We start from the raw sequence: 27,946 nt of genomic DNA, 5'->3' as shown, positions 1-27,946 counted from the left end.
GTTCACTAATGTCCTTCAGGGAAGGAAACCTGCCGTCCTTACCCGGTCTGGCCGATACGTGACTCCAGACCCACAGCAATGTGGTTGATTCTTAATTGCCCTCTGAAATGGCCGAGCAAACCACTCAGTTGTAAAATCTTGCTACAAAAAGTAACAATAAGAATAAAGCCGGACGGGCCACGAGGCACCGGACACGACAAAGGCAAACCAAGCCCAGTCGACCCTACAAAGTCCTCCTCACTAACATCAGGGGACTTTTGTCAAAATTGGGAGAGCTGTCCCACAGACTAGTCAAGCAACAGCCTGACATAGCCATACTCACAGAATCATACCTTTCAGCCAATGTCCCAGACTCTTCCATCACCATCCCTGGGTATGTCCTGTCCCACAAGCAGGACAGACCCACCAGAGGTGGCGGTACAGTGATATACAGTCAGGAGGGAGTGGCCCTGGGAGTCCTCAACATTGACACCGGATCTCATGGCATCAGGTCAAACATGGGCAAGGAAACCTCCTGCTGATTACCACCTACCGTCCTCCCTCAGCTGATGAATCAGTCCTCCTCCATGTTGAGCACCACTTGGAGGAAGCACTGAGGGTAGCAAGGGCACAGAATGTACTCTGGGTGGGGGACTTCAATGTCCATCACCAAGAATGGCTCGGTAGCACCACTACTGACTGAGCTGGCCGAGTCCTGAAGAACATAGCTGCCAAACTGGGCCTGCGGCAGGTGGTGAGCGAACGAACATGAGGGAAAAACTTACTTGACCTCGTCCTCACCAATCTACCTGTTGCAAATGCATCTGTCCATGACAGTATTGGTAGGAGTGACCACCGCACAGTCCTCATGGAGACGAAGTCTCGTCTTCGCACTGAGGACACCATCCAACGTGTTGTGTGGCACTACCACTGTGCTAAATGGGATAGATTCAGAACAGATCTAGCAGCTCAAAACTGGGCATCCATGAGGTGCTGTGGGCCATCAGCAGCAGCAGAATTGTATTCCAGCACAATCTGTAACCTCATGGCCCGGCATATTCCTCACTCTACCATTACCAACAAGCCAGGGGATCAACCCTGGTTCAATGAGGAGTGTAGAAGAGCATGCCAGGAGCAGCACCAGGCGTACCTAAAAATGAGGTGCCAACCTGGTGAAGCTACAACACAGGACGACATGCATGCTAAACAGCGGAAGCAACATGCTATAAACAGAGCTAAGCGATTCCACAACCAACGGATCAGATCAAAGCTCTGCAGTCCTGCCACATCCAGTCATGAATGGTAGTGGACAATTAAGCAACTAATGGGAGGAGGAGACTCTGTAAACATCCCCATCCTCAATGATGGCGGAGTCCAGCACGTGAGTGCAAAAGACAAGGCTGAAGCGTTTGCAACCATCTTCAGCCAGAAGTGCCGAGTGGATGATCCATCTCGGCCTCCTCCCGATATCCCCACCATCACAGAAGCCAGTCTTCTGCCAATTCGATTCACTCCACGTGATATCAAGAAACAGCTGAGTTCACTGGATACAGCAAAGGCTATGGGCCCCGACAACATCCCGGCTGTAGTGCTGACGACTTGTGCTCCAGAACTAGCTGCGCCTCTAGCCAAGCTGTTCCAGTACAGTTACAACACTGGCATCTACCCGACAATGTGGAAAATTGCCCAGGTATGTCCTGTCCACAAAAAGCAGGACAAATCCAATCCGGCCAATTACCGCCCCATCAGTCTACTCTCAATCATCAGCAAGGTGATGGAAGGTGTCGTCGACAGTGCTATCAAGCGGCACTTACTCACCAATAACCTGCTCACCGATGCTCAGTTTGGGTTCCGCCAGGACCACTCGGCTCCAGACCTTATTATAGCCTTGGTCCAAACATGGACAAAAGAGCTGAATTCCAGAGGTGAGGTGAGAGTGACTGCCCTTGACATCAAGGCAGCATTTGACCGAGTGTGGCACCAAGGAGCCCTAGTAAAATTGAAGTCCATGGGAATCAGGGGGAAAACTCTCCAGTGGCTGGAGTCATACCTAGCACAAAGGAAGATGGTAGTGGTTGTTGGAGGCCAATCATCTCAGCCCCAGGGCATTGCTGCAGGAGTTCCTCAGGGCAGTGTCCTAGGCCCAACCATCTTCAGCTGCTTCATCAATGTCCTTCCCTCCATCATAAGATCAGAAATGGGGATGTTCGCTGATGATTGCACAGTGTTCAGTTCCATTCGCAACCCCTCAGATAATGAAGCAGTCCGAGCCCGCATGCAGCAAGACCTGGACAACATCCAGGCTTGGGCTGATAAGTGGCAAGTAACATTCGCGCCAGACAAGTGCCTGGCAATGACCATCTCCAACAAGAGAGAATCTAACCACCTCCCCTTGATATTCAACGGCATTACCATCGCCGAGTCCCCCACCATCAACATCCTGGGGGTCACCATTGACCAGAAACTTAACTGGACCAGCCACATAAATACTGTGGCTACAAGAGCAGGTCAGAGGCTGGATATTCTGTGGCGAGTGACTCACCTCCTGACTCCCCAAAGCCTTTCCACCATCTACAAGGCACAAGTCAGGAGTGTGATGGAATACTCTCCACTTGCCTGGATGAGTGCAGCTCTAACAACACTCAAGAAGCTCGACACCATCCAAGATAAAGCAGCCCGCTTGATTGGCACCCCATCCACCACCCTAAACATTCACTCCCTTCACCACCGGCGCACTGTGGCTGCAGTGTGTACCATCCACAGGATGCACTGCAGCAACTCGCCAAGGCTTCTTCAACAGCACCTCCCAAACCCACGACCACTACCACCTAGAAGGACAAGGGCAGCAGGTACATGGGAACAACACCACCTGCACGTTCCCCTCCAAATCACACACCATCCCGACTTAGAAATATATCGCCGTTCCTTTATCGTCGCTGGGTCAAAATCCTGGAACTCCCTTCCTAACAGCACTGTGGGAGAACCTTCACCACACGGACTGCAGCGGTTCAAGAAGGCGGCTCACCACCACCTTCTCAAGGGCAATTAGGGATGGGCAATAAATGCTGGCCTCGCCAGCGACGCCCACATCCCATGAACAAACAAAAAAAAAAAATTTATTGATTAGCATCGCTTCCATGTCTTGTATACATATAATGTACAGCACAGAAACAGGCCATTCGGCCCAACAGGTCCATGCCGGTCTTGCCCATTATTGCGTCCCAAGGGCCAACTCAACCTTTCATTTGCTTCACGATGAATGTCAATAAATGACGGGACCCATTGGGCAGGTGTGCAATGGGTGAATGCCTGGTTAAAGGACTGTTTTGTGCAAAGGGGGAGGTGGGGGGAGGATTTCATTTTTTATTGTTTCCAGCCTGAGAAACGAACTGAACCTTCGAGAGATGAGGGAATCCCTGGTATCCCAAGCAGCAATGAATGCAGCTGGTCTGGCAATGAGTGCCCTATCTTCATATTGCTCCTCCTCTCCTTCAATGGTCTCTTCATCAGAAGATGATTGAATAGCTCCTCGGTCGTCCTCTACCTTTAATCCTCTCTGCTGCGCAATGTTGAGCAGGACGCAGCAAACCACTGTGGTTGTGGCCACCCTCACCGGCGAGTACTGAAGGGCGCCTCCTGACCCATCCAGGCACCTGAATCACATCTTGCTCAATGACGCATCTGGTGGTCATGTGGCTCTCGTTGTAGCGCTCTTGTGCCTCATTGGTGGGATTCCACACAGGTGTCATGAGTCAAGTTTGAAGGGGGTGGCCCCTGTCTCCTTCGAGCCAGCCCTTAAGTCCGTCTCCTGGTAGGAAGAGGTCTGGAATGTTGGACTGCCGCAGTATAAAGGCATCATGACAGCTCCCTGGGAATCTGACGCTCACCTGCGTGAATCTTTTCTTGTGATTGCACATCAGCTGTGCATTGATGGAGTGAAATCCCTTGCGGTTGATAAAAACTCCTGGTCCATGAGATGGTCTCAGATTGCCACGTGTGTGCAATTGATGGCATCCTGTACCTGTGGGAAGAGAGCCAGAGACGCAAATCCAACTACCCGTTCATTCTGGCTATCGTCGTCGTGGGGAAAGTTGACATGAGTGGACGCCCTGGTAAACGACCCACCCGTTACCTGCCTCATACATTTATATGCAGTCGACTGAGAGACCCTGGAAATGTCTTTGGTGGTGCCTGGGACAGAGCCAGAGGCAAAGAAATTGAGGGCAGTGGTGATTTTGACAACGACGGGCAATGTGTGGCCACCACGTCCAGCAGGGAGCAGCTTTTCATGAAGGAGGCTGTAGCTGTCTGCGATCACATGCCAGCTCAATCTGAGCCTGCGTAGGCATTGCTCTTCAGAGAGGTCAAGGAAGCTGAGCCTCCGTCTGTAGACCCTCTTACGTGGGTAGTGCCTCCTGCAACCTCGGCCCATCCGTGGCTCTCCTCTCTGCTGTTCTCCTCTCTGCTGTTCTCCACTCTGCTCTCCTCTCTGCTGTTCTCCACTCTGCTCTCCTCTCTTCTATTCTCCACTTTGATCTCCTCTCTGCTCTCCTCCACTCTCATCTCCTCTCTGCTATTCTCCTCTCTGCTGTTCTCCACTCTGCTCTCCTCCACTCTCATCTCCACTCTGCTCTCCTCCACTCTCATCTCCTCTCTGCTGCTCTCCACTCTGCTGTTCTCCACTCTGCTCTCCTCTCTGCTGTTCTCCACTCTGTTCTCCTCTCTGCTCTTCTCCAGATGTGCTGTGCACCTCTCTCCTGTGCATCTGCAGATCCCACCACAGCGTGTGTCACTGCCATGGATGGTGATTGCCTTCCTTGTCCAATGTTCTATCGAATACTTCCGTGGCGCCCCCTCCCACACCCCCCCATCCTGATCTTGTCCGTTTGAAAGCCTTTAAACTTCTGAAAAACCTGACTTCTGTCAAACGTTTGCCAGAGGGAACTGAGACACCAGCTGGTAAGAACTAAGCTTTTATTCACATTGGGCAATCATAACTTTCAAGACTCCCATGAACTGCTGCTCATTCTCGCCTCCGTTTCACTGGCGAGTTTCCTGAGCCCCGGGAAACCCGTGTTGGAAGTGTTAAATTCGAAGGTCTCTTAAATTCTAATTAAAAACACCTACTTAATGACTCATAATGATGTAAATAGTTCCCACAAGTACCCGCCCGCCTGCACTAATCATGGAGCCACATCCAGCGAGTAAATTCCTCGCCTGCATCCAAACCCAGCTCCGTTAAACACGGGTTGTGATCGTGCTGGAAAAATCAATTATTTTAACTTCCAACCCACTCCCGACCCACCCATTCCAGGGGGTTAAAACTCCCCCCATACAGTTTATAATAACATGGCAGCAGTGGTGCTCAGTATATGTTGATAACTGTGTGTTTCTCATTCAAATTAAGTGTTTTAACGAAATACTCGTACTTGTGATGTGTATCCAGTGATGACGAATAGTTTGATCACTTCATTTACTGTGCCCTGGGAGTGTTTGCTACGACCCCTGTTTAAATATTTCAATGGGTGTAATCTCTGGCTGCCTAAATCGAGGCCTCACTGAAAAATCACATCGGGCAGATCACATCAGGTTGCAAGTGAGCAGTAAGTTTTCACACCCGTTCACCCTGAAAAATGGGGTCAGAGTGAATTTGAAATCACCCCCAGGTTTCTGAAACAGAAAGTGTCCCATTCCCCAGCATCCTCTGCTTTAATAGCACAAAATGCACAGAGAAGCCTCGTAAAATACCAGTCTGCATCATTCTGCTTAATCTGGGTGGCCCTTGCACACCTCCATCCCAAATAACAGCTTATAGGCTGAATCCCAGGCTCAGCAGACCAAATCACATTAGATATTTAAAAAGCAGGAGGAAAATAATAAATAAAAATTAAAACAATATGAAGAGAGTCTGCCAGTGGGACAGGCGACACAGTGGTGCTGGGGGTGCTCAGACCAGGCCACTAGTGTTATTAACTTTTATAGTAAAATGGAAAGTTGGAGCTGAGGGAAATTAATAGCTTTGTCACTGAACTGCGGGAGAGGACGTGATTAAAAAAAACTCTTGAGATTTTGGCAGTTTATACCCGATTGTGAAACTTATCACCTACAGTCCCGCTAATCCTTAAGAGTTTTTTGAACTCCTCAAGAAACCTGGGTTTAGAGAACAACATTCTCCATCTGATACCACAGCTGATCACACAAGGACTGATTCTGACTTGACCACACTGGCAGAAGCTGGGAGTTAAAATGGCTGCGGTGAATTTCCTGCCCCATTCCTGTTCTATATTTACTGGGCTTCCACTGGATGGTCCCGGGCACTGCCTAAATCAGACAGAAGCCTCATTACTGTCTGCAAATTGGGGTTCTGTGATGTACCTCGGACCCTCGTGCAATTTCAAGGGTGAACTGGGCAGAGCGGCTCCATGAAGAGCAAGAGGCCCCAAAAAAGGTAAGTGAAAAATTATTTTTGTGGGGCCAGAAGAGCAGGAGTTCCCCTCTGGGATCTACAAGAATAAAGTGTATCACTGCTGCCCCACGATCCCTCCCCCAGATCCACCTTCCTCTGTCCCAGGATCCCTCCCCCAGATCCACCTTCCTTCTGGCCAGCTGCACCTCCAGGCCACCCAATATTGCACCAGCCTGGAACCGGCAAACTGCAGCGGGGCTCCTGCTTGGGGCCTGCTGCTCACCGACGGCATGGTAATGAAGCCTCACCCTCAACATGGACCAGGTCTCCCGCCGGCAGCAATGGGTGTGACAGGCCTGTAGACTCCACCAGCCCGCTGGCCGAGAGTCACAATCTAACCTACAGTGCCATACTGATCACAGCACCATATCCCCAAGACACGTTCCATTTCAGGTACCCAGTGTCAGCACCAATATCTGTAATTTGTGGAAACTCTCAAACATTCAGGCTTTGCTAACCAGACACAGTTCCAACTGCACAGCGAGTCAAAGACTGTTCTTTCACCTTGGGAACCTGGATTAAAATCCAGCCCAGACTGATGGGATAAGGCCGTTCACTGTCTGTTGGCTGCAAGAGGTCTACATGAAGTGACTTGTGCAGTCTCAACCTAGTTCCTCAAGGCCTTTAGCCCATAGCACAAAACTGCCCTTAATCCAGCACAAAATTGGCAGTTTCACTCAGAAAGGGCATGCAAAGTTTTTGATGAAATTTAACTGATAGAATCGTCTGTTTGTAAACAAACAATAAAATAGATTCCGAGATACTATTGTTACATTTTATTCGTTCATGGGATGTGGGCGTCGCTGGCGAGGCCGGCATTTATTGCCCATCCCTAATTGCCCTTGAGAAGGTGGTGGTGAGCCGCCTTCTTGAACCGCTGCAGTCCGTGTGGTGAAGGTTCTCCCACAGTGCTGTTAGGAAGGGAGTTCCAGGATTTTGACCCAGCGACGATGAAGGAACGGCGATATATTTCCAAGTCGGGATGGTGTGTGACTTGGAGGGGAACGTGCAGGTGGTGTTGTTCCCATGTGCCTGCTGCTCTTGTCCTTCTAGGTGGTAGAGGTCGTGTGTTTGGGAGGTGCTGTTGAAGAAGCCTTGGCGAGTTGCTGCAGTGCATCCTGTGGATGGTACACACTGCAGCCACAGTACGCCGGTGGTGAGGGGAGTGAATGTTTAGGGTGGTGGATGGGGTGCCAATCAAGCGGGCTGCTTTGTCCTGGATGGTGTCGAGCTTCTTGAGTGTTGTTGGAGCTGCACTCATCCAGGCAAGTGGAGAGTATTCCATCACACTCCTGACTTGTGCCTTGTAGATGGTGGAAAGGCTTTGGGGAGTCAGGAGGTGAGTCACTCGCCACAGAATATCCATCCTCTGACCTGCTCTCGCAGTATTTATATGGCTGGTCCAGTTAAGTTTCTGGTCAATGGTGAACCCAAGGATATTGATGGTGGGGGTTTCAGTGATGGTAATGCCGTTGAACGTCAAGGGGAGGTGGTTAGACTCTCTCTTGTGGAGATGGTCATTTTCTGGCGCGAATGTTACTTGCCACTTATGAGCCCAAGCCTGGATGTTGTCCAGGTCTTGCTGCATGCGGGCTCGGACTGCTCCTTATCTGAGGGGTTGCGAATGGAACTGAACTCTGTGCAATCATAGGCGAACATCCCCATTTCTGACCTTATGATGGAGGGAAGGTCATTGATGAAGCAGCTGAAGATGGTTGGGCCTAGGACACTGCCCTGAGGAACTCCTGCAGCAATGTCCTGAGGCTGAGATGATTGGCCTCCGACAACCACTACCATCTTCCTTTGTGCTAGGTATGACTCCAGCCACTCGAGAGTTGTCCCCCTGATTCCCACTGACTTCAGTTTTACTAGGGCTCCTTGGTGCCACACTCAGTCAAATGCTGCCTTGATGTCAAGGGCAGTCACTCTCACCTCACCTCTGGAATTCAGCTCTTTTGTCCATGTTTGGACCAAGGCTGTAATGAGGTCTGGAGTCGAGTGGTCCTGACGGAACCCAAACTGAACATCGGTGAGCAGGTTATTGGTGAGTAAGTGCCGCTTGATAGCACTGTCGACGACACCTTCCATCACTTTGCTGATGATTGAGAGTTTTCATTTTTTTTTTTATTCGTTCACGGGATGTGGGCGTCGCTGGCGAGGCCAGCATTTATTGCCCATCCCTAATTGCCCTCGAGAAGGTGGTGGTGAGCCGCCTTCTTGAACCGCTGCAGTCCGTGTGGTGACGGTTCTCCCACAGTGCTGTTAGGAAGGGAGTTCCAGGATTTTGACCCAGCGATGATGAAGGAACGGCGATATATTTCCAAGTCGGGATGGTGTGTGACTTGGAGGGGAACGTGCAGGTGGTGTTGTTCCCATGTGCCTGCTGCTCTTGTCCTTCTAGGTGGTAGAGGTCGCGGGTTTGGGAGGTGCTGTTGAAGAAGCCTTGGCGAGTTGCTGCAGTGCATCCTGTGGATGGTACACACTGCAGCCACAGTGCGCCGGTGGTGAAGGGAGTGAATGTTTAGGGTGATGCATGGGGTGCCAATCAAGCGGGCTGCTTTATCTTGGATGGTGTCGAGCTTCTTGAGTGTTGTTGGAGCTGCACTCATCCAGGCAAGTGGAGAGTATTCCATCACACTCCTGACTTGTGCCTTGTAGATGGTGGAAAGGCTTTGGGGAGTCAGGAGGTGAGTCACTCGCCGCAGAACACCCAGCCTCTGACCTGCTCTCGTAGCCACAGTATTTATATGGCTGGTCCAGTTCAGTTTCTGGTCAATGGTGACCCCCAGGATGTTGATGGTGGGGGATTCGGCGATGGTAATGCCGTTGAATGTCAAGGGGAGGTGGTTAGACTTTCTCTTGTTGGAGATGGTCATTGCCTGGCACTTATCTGGCGCGAATGTTACTTGCCACTTATCAGCCCAAGCCTGGGTGTTGTCCAGGTCTTGCTGCATGCGGGCTCGGACTGCTTCATTATCTGAGGGGTTGCGAATGGAACTGAACACTGTGCAGTCATCAGCGAACATCCCCATTTCTGACCTTATGATGGAGGGAAGGTCATTGATGAAGCAGCTGAAGATGGTTGGGCCTAGGACACTGCCCTGAGGAACTCCTGCAGCAATGCCCTGGGGCTGAGATGATTGGCCTCCAACAACCACTACCATCTTCCTTTGTGCTAGGTATGACTCCAGCCACTGGAGAGTTTTCCCCCTGATTCCCATTGACTTCAATTTTACTAGGGCTCCTTGGTGCCACACTCGGTCAAATGCTGCCTTGATGTCAAGGGCAGTCACTCTCACCTCACCTCTGGAATTCAGCTCTTTTGTCCATGTTTGGACCAAGGCTGTAATGAGGTCTGGAGCCGAGTGGTCCTGGCGGAACCCAAACTGAGCATCAGTGAGCAGGTTATTGGTGAGTAAGTGCCGCTTGATAGCACTGTCGACGACACCTTCCATCACTTTGCTGATGATTGAGAGTAGGCTGATGGGGCGGTAATTGGCCGGATTGGATTTGTCCTGCTTTTTGTGGACAGGACATACCTGGGCAATTTTCCACATTGTCGGGTAGATGCCAGTGTTGTAGCTGTACTGGAACAGCTTGGCTAGAGGCGCAGCTAGTTCTGGAGCACAAGGCTTCAGCACTACAGCCGGGATGTTGTCGGGGCCCATAGCCTTTGCTGTATCCAGTGAACTCAGCCGTTTCTTGATACCACGTGGAGTGAATCGAATTGGCCGAAGACTGGCTTCTGTGATGGTGGGGATATCAGGAGGAGGCCGAGATGGATCATCCACTCGGCACTTCTGGCTGAAGATCGTTGCAAACGCTTCAGCCTTGTCTTTTGCACTCACGTGCTGGACTCTGCCATCATTGAGGATGGGGATATTGTCTTGAAGAAGGTACATCTTTAGATAAAATCGGGAGATACTGTGTGAGTCAGTGTTTCTCACTGACCCAGGCAGATGGTCCTCTCCTCACCAGTGATAATATTGGGATCAAGTAGCTTAACTCAAGTGAATACATTTTTTTAAAAACCCAAAATCAGCACCAGAGTCTGTTTTTAGACACTGTGTACTAACTCGGGTCAGTGCTGTGGATGTGTAACATCGGAACATGGGAATAGGAGTAGGCCATTCAGCCCCTCGTGCCTGCTCCGCCATTTGATAAGATCATGGCTGATCTGTGATCTAATTCCATATACCTGCCTTTGGCCCATATCCCTTAATACCTTTGGTTGCCAAAAAACTATCTATCTCACATTTAAATTTAGCAATTGAGCTAGTATCAATTGCCGTTTGTGGAAGAGAGTTCCAAACTTCTACCACCCTTTGTGTGTAGAAGTGTTTTCTAATCTCACTCCTGAAAGGTCTGGCTCTAATTTTTAGACTGTGCCCCCGACTCCTAGAATCCCCAACCAGTGGAAATAGTTTCTCTCTATCCACCCTATCTGTTCCCCTTAATATCTTATAAACTTTGATCAGATCACCCCTTAACCTTCGAAACTCTAGAGAATACAACCCCAATTTGTGAAATCTCTCCTCGTAACTTAACCCTTGAAGTCCAGGTATCATTCTAGTAAACCTACGCTGCACTCTCTCCAAGGCCAATATGTCCTTCCGAAGGTGCGGTGCCCAGAACTGCTCACAGTACTCCAGGTGCGGTCTAACCAGGGTTTTGTATAGCTGCAGCATAACTTCTGCCCCCTTGTACTCCAGTCCTCTAGATATAAAGGCCAGCATTCCATTAGCCTTATTGATTATTTTCTGCACCTGTTCATGACACTTCAATGATCTATGTACCTGAACCCCTAAGTCCCTTTGGACATCCACTGTTTTTAACTTTTTACCATTTAGAAAGTACCCTGTTCTATCCTTTTTAGGTCCAAAGTGGATGACCTCACATTTGTCTACATTGAATTCCATTTGCCACAGTTTTGCCCATTCATCTAATCTATCAATATCGCTTTGTAATTTAATGTTTTCATCTACACTGCTTACAATGCCACCAATCTTTGTAAACAATTTTACAACACCAAGTTATAGTCCAACAATTTTATTTGAAATTCACAAGCTTTCGGAGGCTTCCTCCTTCCTCAGGTGAATGTGGAAATGAAATCCTCGAACCTCTCGCATTTATAAATCACAGAACAATACCTGGTGATTACAGAAAGTCTTTCCAACTGCCCGTTGCCAAGGCAATCACAGTGTGCAGACAGAGAGGTGTTACCTGCATGGCCACCGAATATACAAACAAACAAAAAAAAAACAGAGAGAGAGGCAGAAACATAGAAACATCCGGAAGGAAGAGAAAGACAGCAAATGACCAGTTATATTTAAAACAGATAACTTTTGTTCGCTGGTGGGGTAACGTGTAGCGTGACATGAACCCAAGATCCCGGTTGAGGCCGTCCTCATGGGTGCGGAACTTGGCTATCAATTTCTGCTCGACGAGGCGGCCTTCGAGACACACGACAATGCAAAATTGTCGAGCAGAAATTGATAGCCAAGTTCCGCACCCATGAGGACGGCCTCAACCGGGATCTTGGGTTCATGTCACGCAACACGTAGCCCCACCAGCGAACAAAAGTTATCTGTTTTCAATATAACGGGTCATTTGCTGTCTTTCTCTTCCTTCCGGATGTTTCTATGTTTCTGCCTCTCTCTCTCTGTTTTTTTTGGTTGTTTGTATATTCGGTGGCCATGTAGGTAACACCTCTCTGTCTGCACACTGTGATTGCCTTGGCAACGGGCAGTTGGAAAGACTTTCTGTAATCACCAGGTATTGTTCTGTGATTTATAAATGCGAAGGGTTCGAGGATTTCATTTCCACATTCACCTGAGGAAGGAGGAAGCCTCCAAAAGCTTGTGAATTTCAAATAAAATTGTTGGACTATAACTTGGTGTTGTAAAATTGTTTACAATTGTCAACCCCAGTCCATCACCGGCATCTCCACATCATGGCTACCAATCTTTGTGTCATCGGCAAACTTAGATATGAGACTTTCTATGCCTTCATCTAAGTCGTTAATAAATATTGTGAATAATTGAGGCCCCAAGACAGATCCCTGCAGGACTGATCACATTCTGTAAGAGCTTCTGGAGCTCACCAGCTGCATTATCAGGAGAGAGAATTTAGTGAAAGGTCTTATGGACACGATTCTCTCTCTCTTTCAGCAGAAAAGACCAGTAATGTGTCGCTTGCTATGGATGTACCCAGACAACATAATAGGCAGCAACTGAGTGAAACAATTAAAGGACAGCCAGATGACAAAAGCAGTGCCTGCACCTCAACTCCCACTGTGAAAGCCATTTGGAAAATATGTGCTCAGGGATCTTAAAAAGACAGAGCAAAGCTTTCTGAATGTACAAACTGCGGGGATGGACTTCCATCTCCGGATAGCAAATCAGGTTAATGGGGAACGTCTTCTCTTTACCCAGTATGATATAATTCACTGGGTTAAACAATGTCCATTCACCTTGGGACTTGGATTCAAATCCGGATCAGATTGACAGGATACAGGGTAAAGCTTCCCTCAACTCTGCCTCATCAATGAGCCTTAATCCCAACCTCACACCGTCTCGTTCTGCAGCAATTTGACATTCGTATTTCACTTCTGAAAAATCATTATCTGCTACGAATAAGAAGGGAAGTCATGGAGTATGTTGTCACACAAAGGCTAATCGAGTTATGGAATAAATGACCAGGAAAGGACATTGAAGTGGAGGGTGTAAAGGGGATTGAGACAATTTGATGCATTTCTGGATTGAGAAGGATTTATGGATGTGGTGATGAGGTGGTAGATGAGATTGATCGATGATAAAGGGACAGACTTGTTGGGCTAAATGGACTTTTCCTATTTTCAAACATTCTCCTATTCTTATGTTGCAAATCGGGTCCTGTATAGTGATGTGTTGACTAAGCAGGAAGAGATATTGTTAATTAGCTGTTTGGTTTCAGACAGAAGTCTTGATCCTTTATTTTGCAAAGACGCTTCTCTATCAGGAGCTACTTTAAATAAACAGACCTTTTAAATATGTGACATGAGTTTGGGAAGCCTCAGTCTAGTTCCCAATAGACAAAGAATGCCGACAATCTGTACAATTCAGCCCAAGTGGGCAGTGACAGCACAGTAATACCGAGATACACCGTATGCCCTGGGTTGTTCTGCTGTGAGGAGAGGGCAGGTTCACTCGATGATGGATCTGCTCATTGCCCATGGTTTGGTAATATCAGTGAAGACCAGGTAGCAGGACATCTGTTCACAGCTAGCGGAGGTACATACTGCATGGGGACCATGCAAGAAAAAATATCTTGAACATGAGTCTCACTCTTTAAAAAAGGCACATTTTCAGAATAGCAGAATTTTTACCTAGAATTACATAGAATTTACAGCACAGAAACAGGCCATTCAGCCCATATGGTCTATGCCAGTGTATGTGCTCTATATGAACCTCCTCCCACCTTACTTCACCTAACTCTATCAGCAAATCCTGCTGTTCCTTTCGCCTTCATGTACTTATCTAACTTCCACTTAAATGCAGCATTCATACAGTTAACAGCACCATTCTTGAACAGGGTGACATACCCTGTTCCCAGCTAAAATCGGACGTTTATCATTTTAAAATCTTTCAGGGTCTCAGACTCACACACCGATACCCAAAGCTACAGAAAAGGATGATATGGTTCTGACCCAGCATTCTCTGACAATCACAGACAACAGAAAATATTTCACAGTTCAGCAGTACTGCAAAACTCTGGACTGACACCCCACCACTTACCTGTCGCCTTCTATTCACTGCACAAATCACCCACAGACCTCGCGCTCTCTCTCCACTCTTTTTTGCTCTCGTGTTCCTATATTTTAAAAAATTTCCTCCTTGATATGCAGACAGTTCATTCCAACCAACACCTCACCAAGTTCACAGCCACAGCAAGAACAAGATCAGTGAATAAGGAGGAAGCAGGAGGTACTGTCGGGTCCTGGCTGCTTGTTACCCATTGCCGAGAGCCACACTTCCATTTTACATCAGGAGCATTTGGTGTATCTTTTATTTTTTTTCAAACCTTGCTCCCATGGTGATGAGATTAGTCAAAAAAAACAGTCCTCACGTGACCTAAATTCCTCCACTGAAGGATTTGTCTCTCAGCCTTTTTACATAATGACTCAGTATTGTTCTCTTTCTCTCTCTCTCTCGCTCTCACACGCACACAATGCAAGAGCATCTCATAGGTAAAATCAATAGTTGTGTAGAAGTGACTGAGCATTTGTTTCCTGAAGGCTCAAGAGTGCAAACAGAAACAAGTAAAAGAATTATTCTTCACAAGTGCAAGCGAGAAAATATGATCACTGATGACTGCTTTGGAGTTGGAGGTGCCATCAAATCCACTGAGCTATCTATAACTGAAAGTCAATGAACCCACAGAACACTCAGGAACTTCATTATTCAAAGAATCTGTCTTTTTAAATCCAATTCCCATCCTCATCTCCCCGATGGTCACTGAGGGAGAGTTTGAAGGGCACCAGATGCCCGCCGATACTGTGCCCAAATGGCCATGCTTCATGCTTGAGACGAGACAGTAACTGTTATTAGGCTATTTGGTAGTGGAGAGCATCACAGCTGAACCCCATTGTGTCCTCGTGCACAATCCATACATGCACTTTCCTGCAGGGGTAACTGGACAGCATTCAAAAGCAAGAAGCATGGCTGATTTTCTCCCCAAGCTGTAGCACCCAGTACCAGGTCCCAGATGAGATCAACACAAACCACAGATCAAACCTGGAAGCTTCTAGTTAGGTACATAGGAGCATTAGGAACTGGAAAAGGCCATTCAGCCCCTCGAGCCTGCTCCACCATTCAATTAGATCATGGCTGATCTGTACCTCAACTCCATTCACCCGTCTTTGCTCCATATCCCTTGACATCCTTCCCCAACAAAAATCTTTCGATCTCAGTCTTGAAAGCTCCAATTGACCCCCACAATCAATAATCTTTTGGGGGAGAGAATTCTAGATTTCCACTATCTCTTGAGTGAAAAAGTGCTTCCTGATTTCCCTCCTGAAGGGCCTAGTTCTTCATGTTAAGATTATGTCCCCTTGTTCTTGATTCCCCCACCAGAGGAATTGGTTTCTCCGTATCTATCTTATCAAATCCTTTTAACATTTTAAACACCTCGATCAGATCACCCCTCAATCTTCTAAACTCAAGATGATACAAGCCAAGTTTTTTCAACCTGTCCTCAAAATTTAACCCTCTAAGCCACAGTATCATTCTGGTGAATCTGTGCTGCACCCTCTCCAAGGCCAATATACCTTCCTGTGACGCAGTGCCCAGAACTGAACCCAGTCTCCAGATGGGGGTCTGACCAAGGCTCTGTCCAACTCAAGCATCACTTCCTCCCCATTGTATTCCAGCTCCCTTGAGATAAAGGCCAACATTCCATTAGCCCTCTTGATTGCATTTTGTACCTGAGCTATGTTAGGAGATCAAATGGGTGGGTAGAGTCCATCGTAGGGCAGACTGTAGAAGGAGAATTAACATAGAAGAACATCCCAAGATGCTTCACAGAGGTGTAATCAAAAAAAGAATTAACAACACATTGCAAAGGGCTTCCAAAAATTGATTTAAACCATCTGCTCTCATCACCATTATCGAACTGAGCTGTTGTCCAGCTGCAGTGGGCTTCCAGGTGTGGTAACTCATGGTGACACTCGGGACAGGGACACTTCCAGGCTCCTCTGCTGCCAGCAAATGAGGGCCCGGCCACCCTTGCAAGTGCAAGAGGGATGAAGCCAGAAGCAGGTCCTTCAAGGACGTCAGCATCACTGAGAAGACTGTCATTTCAGTCCTTTAAGGCTCCAACAGAAATGTCCCAGTTACCTACCATACAACCTCCTGATGCTCAGGGAGCATTACACAGGAGCAAGAAGTTAGGATCTCATGTGAGAAGGTACAGAGTGGGGTAAGAACAGAATTACAACAGTGTGATATGAAAATCAGTAAATTTGGAAATGCTTTGAACATTTCTGTTTTATTTCTGTTGAAGTTTATAGTTCTCCTCTTTTTAGAATCATAAAATCATAGAATCTTACAGCACATAAGGAGGCCACTTGGCCCGTTGTACCTCTGCCGGATCTTCACAAGAGCTGTCCAATTTAGTCCCACTCCCCAGCTCTTTCCCCATAGCCCTGCAAATTAGTCCTCCCCAAGTACACGTCCAATTGCCTTTTGAAAGTTTATGGAATCTGCTTCCACCACCTTTTCAGGTAGTGCGTGCCAGATCTTAACAACCCTCTGTGTGAAAAAAAAATCCTCATTTCCCCTCTAGTTCTTTTGCCAATTATTTGAAATCTGTCACCTCTGGTTACTGACCCATTGCCAGAGCAAACAGTTTCTCACTACTTGCTCTATCAAAGCCCCTCATAATTTTGAATACCTCTATTAGATCTCCCCTTAATCTTCTCTGCTCTAAGGAGAACAATCCCAGCTTCTCCAATCTTTCCACATAACTGAAGTCCCTCATCCCTGGTACCATCCTGCTAAACGTCCTCTGCACCCTCTCCAAGGCCTTGACGTCCTTCCTAAAGTATGATGCCCAGAATTGTACACAGTACTCCAGTTGAGGTTTAACCAGTGATTTGTAAAGATTTAGCATAACTTCCTTGTTTTTGTATTCAATGCCCCTATTTACAAAGCCACGTATCCCACACACTTTCTTAACTGCCTTATTAACTTGACCTGCCACCTTCAAAAATTTGTGAATATGCACCCTCAGGTCCTTCTGCTCTTGCACCCCCGCTCAAAATAGAACCATTTAGATTATACTGCCTCTCCATGTTGTTCCTCCCAGAGTGCATCGCTTCACACTTATCTGCATTATATTGCATCTGCCATGTGTCTGCCCATTTCACCAGTCTGTTTATGTCCTCCTGAAGTCAGCTATTCTCCTCCTCACTGTTTACTACGTTGCCAAATTTTGTATCATCTGTAAACTTCGAATTTGTACTCCCTATACCCAAGTCCAGGTCATTTCTATATACAAGAAAAGCAATGGTCCTAATACTGGCCCCTGAGGGCCCCAGTGAATACTTCTCTCCAGTCATAGGATTGAAAGGTTGTGGTCAGAGCTTCTGCTATCTCCATCCTAGCTTCCCTCAGCAACCTAGGATGTTCTTGATAATCTTGGTTGGAATGGTATTTTCTCTGAGAGCTGCTATTATTTAATAAAAGTGTGAATTATTGTAAGCAGTGGGAATAGCAAGGGAACATCCAGTGAATGATGGCTTCTCCCGATGGTCTCCTGAATATCTCATGGAAGCAGCCTCCGATGATTTGCTGCCTCATTCCTATTATTGCTGACAAGGGGTTGCCGTGTGTCACCTGCTCTCTCCAATAGGCAGCCAGTTCATGGTCCCAAGATCGAGGGCCCTTGTCCTGTAGATGGGAACATGCAGCAAGACCCCATCATTTGGGAGACCCTTGCTGAGCTGTACTGTAGAGCTCCCACAGACATATCCAGGCACCAAACATCTGTTTTAAGATGATGCAGTGTTTCACTGTATCTGCTGTCCACAGCTGACCTTAGATGCTGGACTGTGGTCATCAGCCTGATTTCATGGGTTATCACTGGACTCCAATCAAACATTCCTCTGGCTGAATAATCCAGGTCTAGTGGATTAGCAGAAAAAGAGGATCATGGCAGCTTTCAACTTAGCAGGTGTTAACATGTGGAATGATACACCTGGCATCACACAAGCTGCACATCAAAAGCCTGAGCAGGAGGGAGGGGCGATTTGGGTAAAGTTCTTTTAAAAATCTTTAATTCTTCAGGGGTAGGGGTCCAGGCTGCTTGCATGGCCTGAATCCCATTGGCAGGACCCACATATACCCCTGTGCAGGCCGGTATGTCTCTACTCACTCAGTGTACTGCTCACCACACAAATGCTGGGTCCCAATTCTGGAGCAGGAGTGGGGATTCCCGGTGTTTGCATTTCCTGCCCAGGGCCGTGGCCCCTGCCCATCATTTGCTTTGTTAGGGCCGGAAGGGGAAAGTGTTGCAGGAAGAAAGTGTGACACTTACAGGAAGTTCATGCCTAATGCAATTTTTAAGAGATAAGAATGCAACATATTCTGAAGCACTGCACTGTGGGAAGATAGATCCATCCATTTTAAAGGCATTTCTTTACCCAAGTATCAGTGCAGCTGGTCACATGACCCAGCACTGCAGAGAGAAATTCTCAGCCAGTCTGCCAGGCATACGTGACACTTCATTGGGTAACCCGCCTCTGGCATTAACTGCCACTGGAATTGAGTACAGTCCCAGGTCCTAATATTTCTAAAGTTCTGTTTATTTATTGGAGAGGTTTGGATGATGCAGTCTGTAGAAATCAGCTCCCTTAGAATGCTTGCTTTATTTCACAGGGAAAACTGTCACTTGAAGGAACTTTAATTAGCTGGAGAATTCTTTTAACAAGAGTCTGTGAGTTAGCTCTGTTAAGGAACTCATTGATTCTCATTCAACTGTTTGAAGAGTGCGGCAGAAACTTAGCATCAGGATGCAGAACAGGCTGCTCTTTTTGGTAAATTTTCGTGCTCATCAAGGTGAAGGTATCAGTGCAGGAGAAGTCGAAGAGTTTCTCACACTTTTAGCATCCGAGAGTAACGTGAGTTATTCCCAAGTCTGAAGTAACCTGGGTTGGACAGAGAATAAAACTCATTTTCCATTGATCCATCAAACACTCCCAGGGCAGGTACAGCATGGGGTTAGATACAGAGTAAAGCTCCCTCTACACTGTCCCATCAAACACTCCCAGGGGCAGGTACAGGGTTAGATACAGAGTAAAGCTCCCTCTACACTGTCCCATCAAACACTCCCAGGGCAGGTACAGCACGGGGTTAGATACAGAGTAAAGCTCCCTCTACACTGTCCCATCAAACACTCCCAGGGCAGGTACAGCATGGGGTTAGATACAGAGTAAAGCTCCCTCTACACTGTCCCATCAAACACTCCCAGGGCAGGTACAGGGTTAGATACAGAGTAAAGCTCCCTCTACACTGTCCCATCAAACACTCCCAGGGCAGGTACAGGGTTAGATACAGAGTAAAGCTCCCTCTACACTGTCCCATCAAACACTCCCAGGGCAGGTACAGGGTTAGATACAGAGTAAAGCTCCCTCTACACTTCCTGGAGCCGTTTTGTTTGCAGTGATATTGGAATCTGTCAGTTTTCACATCACACCTCTCATCTCCGAGTGAAGACGTGTCCCATAGCAACCTTTTTCTCCCCACCTATTTCTTCTCTCTTTTCCTGAAGGTGCTGACTCTTGTTCAAGTATTGATACCCATGTGGCCATTCTTCACTTCTGAATCTGGGCAGTGAGTGCCAGAAAACTATTTCCCTGTTCAGGCATCACATCCAAATCCAATCCTGTCATCACCAGACACTCACACATGCACTTTCCAACAGGAGCTGCTGGATAACAGATCTGGAGACCTGACTGAGTTTGCTCTCCTTCCCCCAAGGGCATTGAGATCAATTGTAGAGCCCGAACTGGAATTAACTACCGCAGCACAGATTTAGGATTGAACTTGGGAGTTTTTTGCATGTCTGGCTTAGCACTGCACTGGGTGGTGTCCTTACTGTTAGACTAACAAAACCATAACCATTATCACATAACCATTAGTGAACTAACCCAGCTGCCACTGTTGCCCATGGCAGTTCCCCAGAGAGTGGTAATACAACTTCCAGAGGAAGGAAAGGCTTGAGAAAGTACTTTCTGCTTAGGCAGACCCCAATCTTTGAGAAAGAAATCCAGTTATAAAAATATCTTCTTCCCTGCAGGGCTACTGCATCCCAGAATGGTTTCATTTATTTTAACAGAGGCCAGAGATATGAAACAGTCTAGGAGCTAATCGAGAGTTGCACAAGTGTGAGAGAACATGCTGCCAGCTGGGTACTGCTCCATACTGTGCTGGGAAAACATGCTGCCAGCTGGGTACTGCTCCATACTGTGCTGGGAAAACATGCTGCCAGCTGGGTACTGCTCCATACTGTGCTGGGAAAACATGCTGCCAGCTGGGTACTGCTCCATACTGTGCTGGGAAAACATGCTGCCAGCTGGGTACTGCTCTATACTGTGCTGGGAAAACATGCTGCCAGCTGGGTACTGCTCCATACTGTGCTGGGAAAACATGCTGCCAGCTGGGTACTGCTCCATACTGTGCTGGGAAAACATGCTGCCAGCTGGGTACTGCTCCATACTGTGCTGGGAAAACATGCTGCCAGCTGGGCACTGCTCCATACTGTGCTGGGAAAACATGCTGCCAGCTGGGCACTGCTCCATACTGTGCTGGGAAAACATGCTGCCAGCTGGGTACTGCTCCATACTGTGCTGGGAAAACATGCTGCCAGCTGGGTACTGCTCCATACTGTGCTGGGAAAACATGCTGCCAGCTGGGTACTGCTCCATACTGTGCTGGGAAAACATGCTGCCAGCTGGGTACTGCTCCATACTGTGCTGGGAAAACATGCTGCCAGCTGGGTACTGCTCTATACTGTGCTGGGAAAACATGCTGCCAGCTGGGTACTGCTCCATACTGTGCTGGGAAAACATGCTGCCAGCTGGGTACTGCTCCATACTGTGCTGGGAAAACATGCTGCCAGCTGGGTACTGCTCCATACTGTGCTGGGAAAACATGCTGCCAGCTGGGCACTGCTCCATACTGTGCTGGGAAAACATGCTGCCAGCTGGGCACTGCTCCATACTGTGCTGGGAAAACATGCTGCCAGCTGGGCACTGCTCCATACTGTGCTGGGAAAACATGCTGCCAGCTGGGCACTGCTCCATACTGTGCTGGGAAAACATGCTGCCAGCTGGGCACTGCTCCATACTGTGCTGGGAAAACATGCTGCCAGCTGGGCACTGCTCCATACTGTGCTGGGAAAACATGCTGCCAGCTGGGCACTGCTCCATACTGTGCTGGGAAAACATGCTGCCAGCTGGGCACTGCTCCATACTGTGCTGGGAAAACATGCTGCCAGCTGGGCACTGCTCCATACTGTGCTGGGAAAACATGCTGCCAGCTGGGCACTGCTCCATACTGTGCTGGGGCAGGTGTTTTCCTTGTGGTCAGAACCCACCACATCAGCTCCCAGGTCAGTGCCAAGTACCAGCCACTACTACAATGATTGCAAGTGACATCTTCCTACCAGTGACCTGACCCCAGTGACTTTGCAAGGAGGCAGGACAGAAGGATGGGGCAGCATGATGTCTGCTCAGATGGATGTGAAAGATCCCATGGCACTATGGGAAGAGCAAGGGGGTTGTCCTGGCCAACACTTACCTTCAACCAACATCACCAAAATAGATTCATTAGTCCCTATCTCATTTCCTTTGGTGGGACCTTGCTGTCTGCAAGTTGGCTGCAATGTTTCCCTACATAACAAAAGAGACTACACTTCATTAAGCACTTTGGGGTGAGCAGGGGATTTATAAATGCGAGTTTGTTTCTCTTTCTGTCTAAAGACATTGGAAGATAGTAGATTGCCTGAGAGTCGGGGAGGAATTCCCCAGAGTTTTTATGAAAAGCCTGGCGACAGTTCTTTTGTGCTTTTTTTTGCGCTCCGAGGAGTTAGAATTACTGATGGTTCAGGGCGATGAGGAAAGTGGTGGTACCGTCTGGGGTGAGCATGAATGGGCTCATGGATAGGCTGGCATCAGGTGAGAGTAGGATCTGGCTCAGTGTACAGCCACTACAGTGACGACATGAATTCACTTGGTTGATGTACTGGAGGGTGCCAGTGTCTGAGCAACTGAACCCAGGCAAGAGGGTTGAGGAAGAAAAAATGGAGAAAATTGGCTAAAATAAAATAAAATGAAAATAGTCAATCTTCTGCCATTTTATAGCCAGCTAATTGCTGGTGGGACTGTAATATCAGCCCGCACAACACCAGTGTATGGAGCTGCGCGGTCTAAACGCAGACCGCACAACACCAGTGTATGGAGCTGCGTGGTCTAAACGCAGACCGCACAACACCAGTGTATGGAGCTGCGCGGTCTAAACGCAGCCCGCACAACACCAGTGTATGGAGCTGCGTGGTCTAAACGCAGACCGCACAACACCAGTGTATGGAGCTGCGCGGTCTAAACGCAGACCGCACAACACCAGTGTATGGAGCTGCGTGGTCTAAACGCAGACCGCACAACACCAGTGTATGGAGCTGCGCGGTCTAAACGCAGCCCGCACAACACCAGTGTATGGAGCTGCGTGGTCTCAGCGCAGACCGCACAACACCAGTGTATGGAGCTGCGCGGTCTAAACGCAGACCGCACAACACCAGTGTATGGAGCTGCGCGGTCTAAACGCAGACCGCACAACACCAGTGTATGGAGCTGCGCGGTCTAAACGCAGCCCGCACAACACCAGTGTATGGAGCTGCGTGGTCTAAACGCAGACCGCACAACACCAGTGTATGGAGCTGCGCGGTCTAAACGCAGCCCGCACAACACCAGTGTATGGAGCTGCGTGGTCTAAACGCAGACCGCACAACACCAGTGTATGGAGCTGCGCGGTCTAAACGCAGACCGCACAACACCAGTGTATGGAGCTGCGTGGTCTAAACGCAGACCGCACAACACCAGTGTATGGAGCTGCGCGGTCTAAACGCAGCCCGCACAACACCAGTGTATGGAGCTGCGTGGTCTCAGCGCAGACCGCACAACACCAGTGTATGGAGCTGCGCGGTCTAAACGCAGACCGCACAACACCAGTGTATGGAGCTGCGCGGTCTAAACGCAGACCGCACAACACCAGTGTATGGAGCTGCGCGGTCTAAACGCAGCCCGCACAACACCAGTGTATGGAGCTGCGTGGTCTAAACGCAGACCGCACAACACCAGTGTATGGAGCTGCGCGGTCTAAACGCAGACCGCACAACACCAGTGTATGGAGCTGCGTGGTCTAAACGCAGACCGCACAACACCAGTGTATGGAGCTGCGCGGTCTAAACGCAGCCCGCACAACACCAGTGTATGGAGCTGCGTGGTCTCAGCGCAGACCGCACAACACCAGTGTATGGAGCTGCGCGGTCTAAACGCAGACCGCACAACACCAGTGTATGGAGCTGCGCGGTCTAAACGCAGACCGCACAACACCAGTGTATGGAGCTGCGCGGTCTAAACGCAGCCCGCACAACACCAGTGTATGGAGCTGCGTGGTCTAAACGCAGACCGCACAACACCAGTGTATGGAGCTGCGCGGTCTAAACGCAGACCGCACAACACCAGTGTATGGAGCTGCGTGGTCTAAACGCAGACCGCACAACACCAGTGTATGGAGCTGCGCGGTCTAAACGCAGACCGCACAACACCAGTGTATGGAGCTGCGTGGTCTAAACGCAGACCGCACAACACCAGTGTATGGAGCTGCGTGGTCTCAGCGCAGACCGCACAACACCAGTGTATGGAGCTGCGCGGTCTAAACGCAGCCCGCACAACACCAGTGTATGGAGCTGCGTGGTCTAAACGCAGCCTGCACAACACCAGTGTATGGAGCTGCGCGGTCTAAACGCAGACCGCACAACACCAGTGTATGGAGCTGCGTGGTCTAAACGCAGACCGCACAACACCAGTGTATGGAGCTGCGCGGTCTAAACGCAGACCGCACAACACCAGTGTATGGAGCTGCGTGGTCTAAACGCAGACCGCACAACACCAGTGTATGGAGCTGCGCGGTCTAAACGCAGACCGCACAACACCAGTGTATGGAGCTGCGTGGTCTAAACGCAGACCGCACAACACCAGTGTATGGAGCTGCGTGGTCTCAGCGCAGACCGCACAGCACCAGTGTATGGAGCTGCGTGGTCTAAATGCAGACCGCACAACACCAGTGTATGGAGCTGCGCGGTCTAAACGCAGACCGCACAACACCAGTGTATGGAGCTGCGCGGTCTAAACCCAGTTCAGTGAGCCCACTGAAACTGAAGAAATGGCTGCAAATCTCTTCTTTACTGTTTTCCAGCTCAAATACCTTTCTGTAACTTGTTTAATCAGATTTTTAACTCTAAAGAGTGCCGGTGGGTCCTGGTAAACTGTCCCTGCGGCTGAAATAATTTTGTTTGTTTCCAGTTCACACGCTGTGATGGCAAAGCAACAACTAACATTATATTACAACTAAAATGAGATTGGAGTACATGTGTGTAAATGCACGTAGTGTGGTAAATAAGGTTGGTGAGCTGCAGGCACAAGTCGCCACATGGGACTGTGATATATTGGCAATAACAGAGACCTGGCTCAAAGAAGGGGAGGATTGGGTGCTTAATATTCCTGGCTACAAGGTAGGGAGGAATGAAAGGAAGGGGGGTGGTGGGGGGGGTTGGTGGCTGTATTGATCAAAGAAACTATTCTAGCACTGGAAAGGGAGGATGTAGTTGAGGGTCAAAGATAGAATCTATTTGGTTAGAATTAAGGAACAATAGAGGAGCTATTACACTACTGGGTGTGTACAATAGGCCACCAAATAGTGGGAAGGAGATAAAGGAGCAAATTTGCAGGCAAATTGCAGAAAGATGGAAGAATTATAGAGTAGTGATAATGAGGGACTTCAATTATCTCAATACAGACTGGGATAGTAATAGTGTAAAGGGCAAAGAGGGGGAAGAAATCCTGCAATGTATACAAGAGAACTTTCTCGATCAGTATGTTTCCAGCCCAACAAGGAAGGAAGCAGTGCTGGATCTGGTTCTGGGGAATGAAGTGGGGCAAGTGGTGCATGTTTCAGCGGGGGAGCAATGATAATAATATCATCAGGTTTAGAATAGTTATGGAAAAGGACAAGGAACAATCAAGCGTAAAAATACTAAACTGGAGGAGGACTAATTTTAGTGAGTTAAAATGAGGGGAACGTGCCCTGGTGGAGTGGAATTAAAAATTTGTGGCAAAATAATAATTGAACAATGGGAGGCCTGAAGGAAGAGATGGTTCGGGTACAGAGTAGACACATTCCTACGAGGGGGAAAGGAAGGGCATCCAAAGCTACAGCTCCCTGAATGACAAAAGATATAGAGATTAAAATGAAACCGAAAAAGGAGGCTTATGATAAGTGTAAGGTTCATAATACAGTGGAGAACCAGGCTGAATACAGAAAGTACAGCGGAGATCGAAAAAAGGGAAAAAGAGCAGCAAAGTGAGAGTATGAGAATAGATTAGCGGCGAATATAAAAGGGAACCCAAAAGTCTTTTATAAACATATAAATAGTCAAAGGATAGTCAAAGGAAGGGTGGGGCCGATTAGTGACAAAAAAGATGCTTTTGTGGAGACAGAGGGAATGGCAAAATTAATTGGCACTTGGAAAAATATGGGTTGATAAATGAAAGCCAGCACAGATGGACAAGGTGCCACATCAAAGGCTACTACACAAAATAAGAGCTCATGGTGTAGGGGGTAACATATTAACTTGGATAAAGGATTGGTTAGCTAACAGGAAACAGAGAGTGGGCATAAATGGGTCATTTTCAGGTTGGCAAGATGTAACGAGTGGAGTGCCACAGGGATCAGTGCCGGGGCCTCAACTATTTACAATCTATATCAATGACTTGGATGAAGGGACCGAATGTATGGTTGCTAAATTTGCTGATGACACAAAGGTAGGTAGGAAAATAAGTTGTGAAGAGGACATAAGGAGTCTGCAAAGGGATATCGATAGGTTAAGTGAGTGGGCAAAAATGTGGCAGATGGAGTATAATGTGGGAAAATGTGAACTTGTCCACTTTGGCAGGAGGAATAGAAAGCAGTATATTATTTAAATAGAGAGAGATTGCAGAACTCTGAGGTACAGAGGGATCTGGGTGTCCTAGTACATGATTCACAAAAAGTTAGTCTACAGGTACAGCAAGTGATTAGGAAGGCAAATGGAATGTTGTCATTTATTGCAAGGGGAATGGAATCTAAAAGTAGAGATGTTTTGCTCCAGTTGTACAGGGCATTGGTGAGACCACATCTCGAATACTGTGTGCAGTTTTGGTCTCCTTATTTAAGAAAGGACATAATTGTTTTGGAGGCAGTTCAGAGAAGGTTCACTCGACTGATTCCTGGGATGAGGGGGTTATCTTATGAGGAAAGGTTGGACAAGTTGGGCCTGTATACACTGGAGTTTAGAAGAATGAGAGGTGATCTTATTGAAACATATAAGACCCTGAGGGGACTGGAAGGGATAGATGCTGAGAGGATGTTTCCCCTTGTGGGAGAGACTAGAACTAGGGGCCACAGTTTAAAAATAAGGGGTCTCCCATTTAAGACGGCGATGAGGAGAAATTTTTTCTCTCAGAGGGTCGTGAGTCTGTGGAACTCCCTTCCCCAGAGAGCGGTGGAGGCAGGGTCACTGAATATTTTTAAGGCTGAGTTAGATAGATTCCTGATTAACAAGGGAGTCAAAGGTTATAGTAGGTAGACGGGAAAGTAGGGTTGAGGTCACAATCAGATCAGCCATGGTCTTATCAAATGGCAGAGCAGGCTCGAGGGGCCGAATGGCCATCTCCTGCTCTTAATTCGTATGATCCTGTGTAGATTTAAATCGTGTTTGACTCACTTGATTGAGTTCTTTGATGAAGTAACGGAGAGGGTTGATGAGGGTAGTGCGGTTGATGTTGTGTATATGGACTTTCAAAAAGCATTTGATAAAGTACCACAATATAGACTTGTTAGCAAAATTAAAGCCCATGGGATTAAAGGGACAGTGGCAGTGTGGGTACAAAATTGGCTAAAGGACAGAAAGCAGAGAGTAGCGGTGAACGGTTGTTTTTCAGACTGGAGGGAAGTCTACAGTGGTGTTCCCCGGGGGTCAGTATTAGGACCACTGCTCTTTTTGATATATATTGATGACCTGGACTTGGGTATAGAGGGTATAATTTCACAGTTTTCAGATGACACGAAACTGGGAAATGTAGTAAACAATGAGGAGATAGTAACAGACTTGAGGAGGAAATAGACAGACTGGTGAAATGTGCAGACACGTAGCAGATGAAATTTAACACAGAGAAGTGGTTCATTTTGGTAGGAAGAATGAGGAGAGGCAAATTAAACTAAATGGTACAATTTTAAAGGGGGTACAGGAACAGAGAGACTTGGGGGTGTATGTACACAAATCTTTGAAGGCTGTTAAAAAAGCATATGGGATCCTGGGCTTTATTAATAGAGGCACAGAGTACAAAAGCAAAGAAGTTATGCTAAACCTTTATAAAACACTGGTTAGTCCTCAGCTGGAGTATTGTGTTCAATTCTGGGCACCACACTTTAGGAAGGATGCAGAGAGGGTGCAGAACAGATTTACTAGAATGGTACCAGGGATGAGGGACTTCAGTTATGTGGATAGACTGGAGAATCTGGGGTTGTTCTCTTTAGAACAGAGAAGGTTAAGAGGAGATTTGATCGAGGTGTTCAAAATCATGAACAGTTTTGATAGAGTAAATAAAGAGAAACTGTTTCCAGTAGCAGAAGGGTCGGTAACCAG

The 27,946-nt window shown here is 47.9% G+C and overlaps 1 protein-coding gene across 4 annotated transcripts in view; it reads right to left on the bottom strand.

The window, feature by feature from the left end:
- The window catches only part of ankfn1b (ankyrin repeat and fibronectin type III domain containing 1b), an 834,116-nt gene that overhangs the window by 200,884 nt on the left and 605,286 nt on the right, over positions 1-27,946 (bottom strand). The gene's annotated exons all lie outside the window — the stretch shown is intronic.

The sequence above is a fragment of the Heptranchias perlo genome, chromosome 22 (assembly GCF_035084215.1).
Source record: "Heptranchias perlo isolate sHepPer1 chromosome 22, sHepPer1.hap1, whole genome shotgun sequence".
Classification (NCBI taxonomy): domain Eukaryota; kingdom Metazoa; phylum Chordata; class Chondrichthyes; order Hexanchiformes; family Hexanchidae; genus Heptranchias; species Heptranchias perlo.
This window is presented reverse-complemented; position numbering and strand designations above follow the sequence as displayed.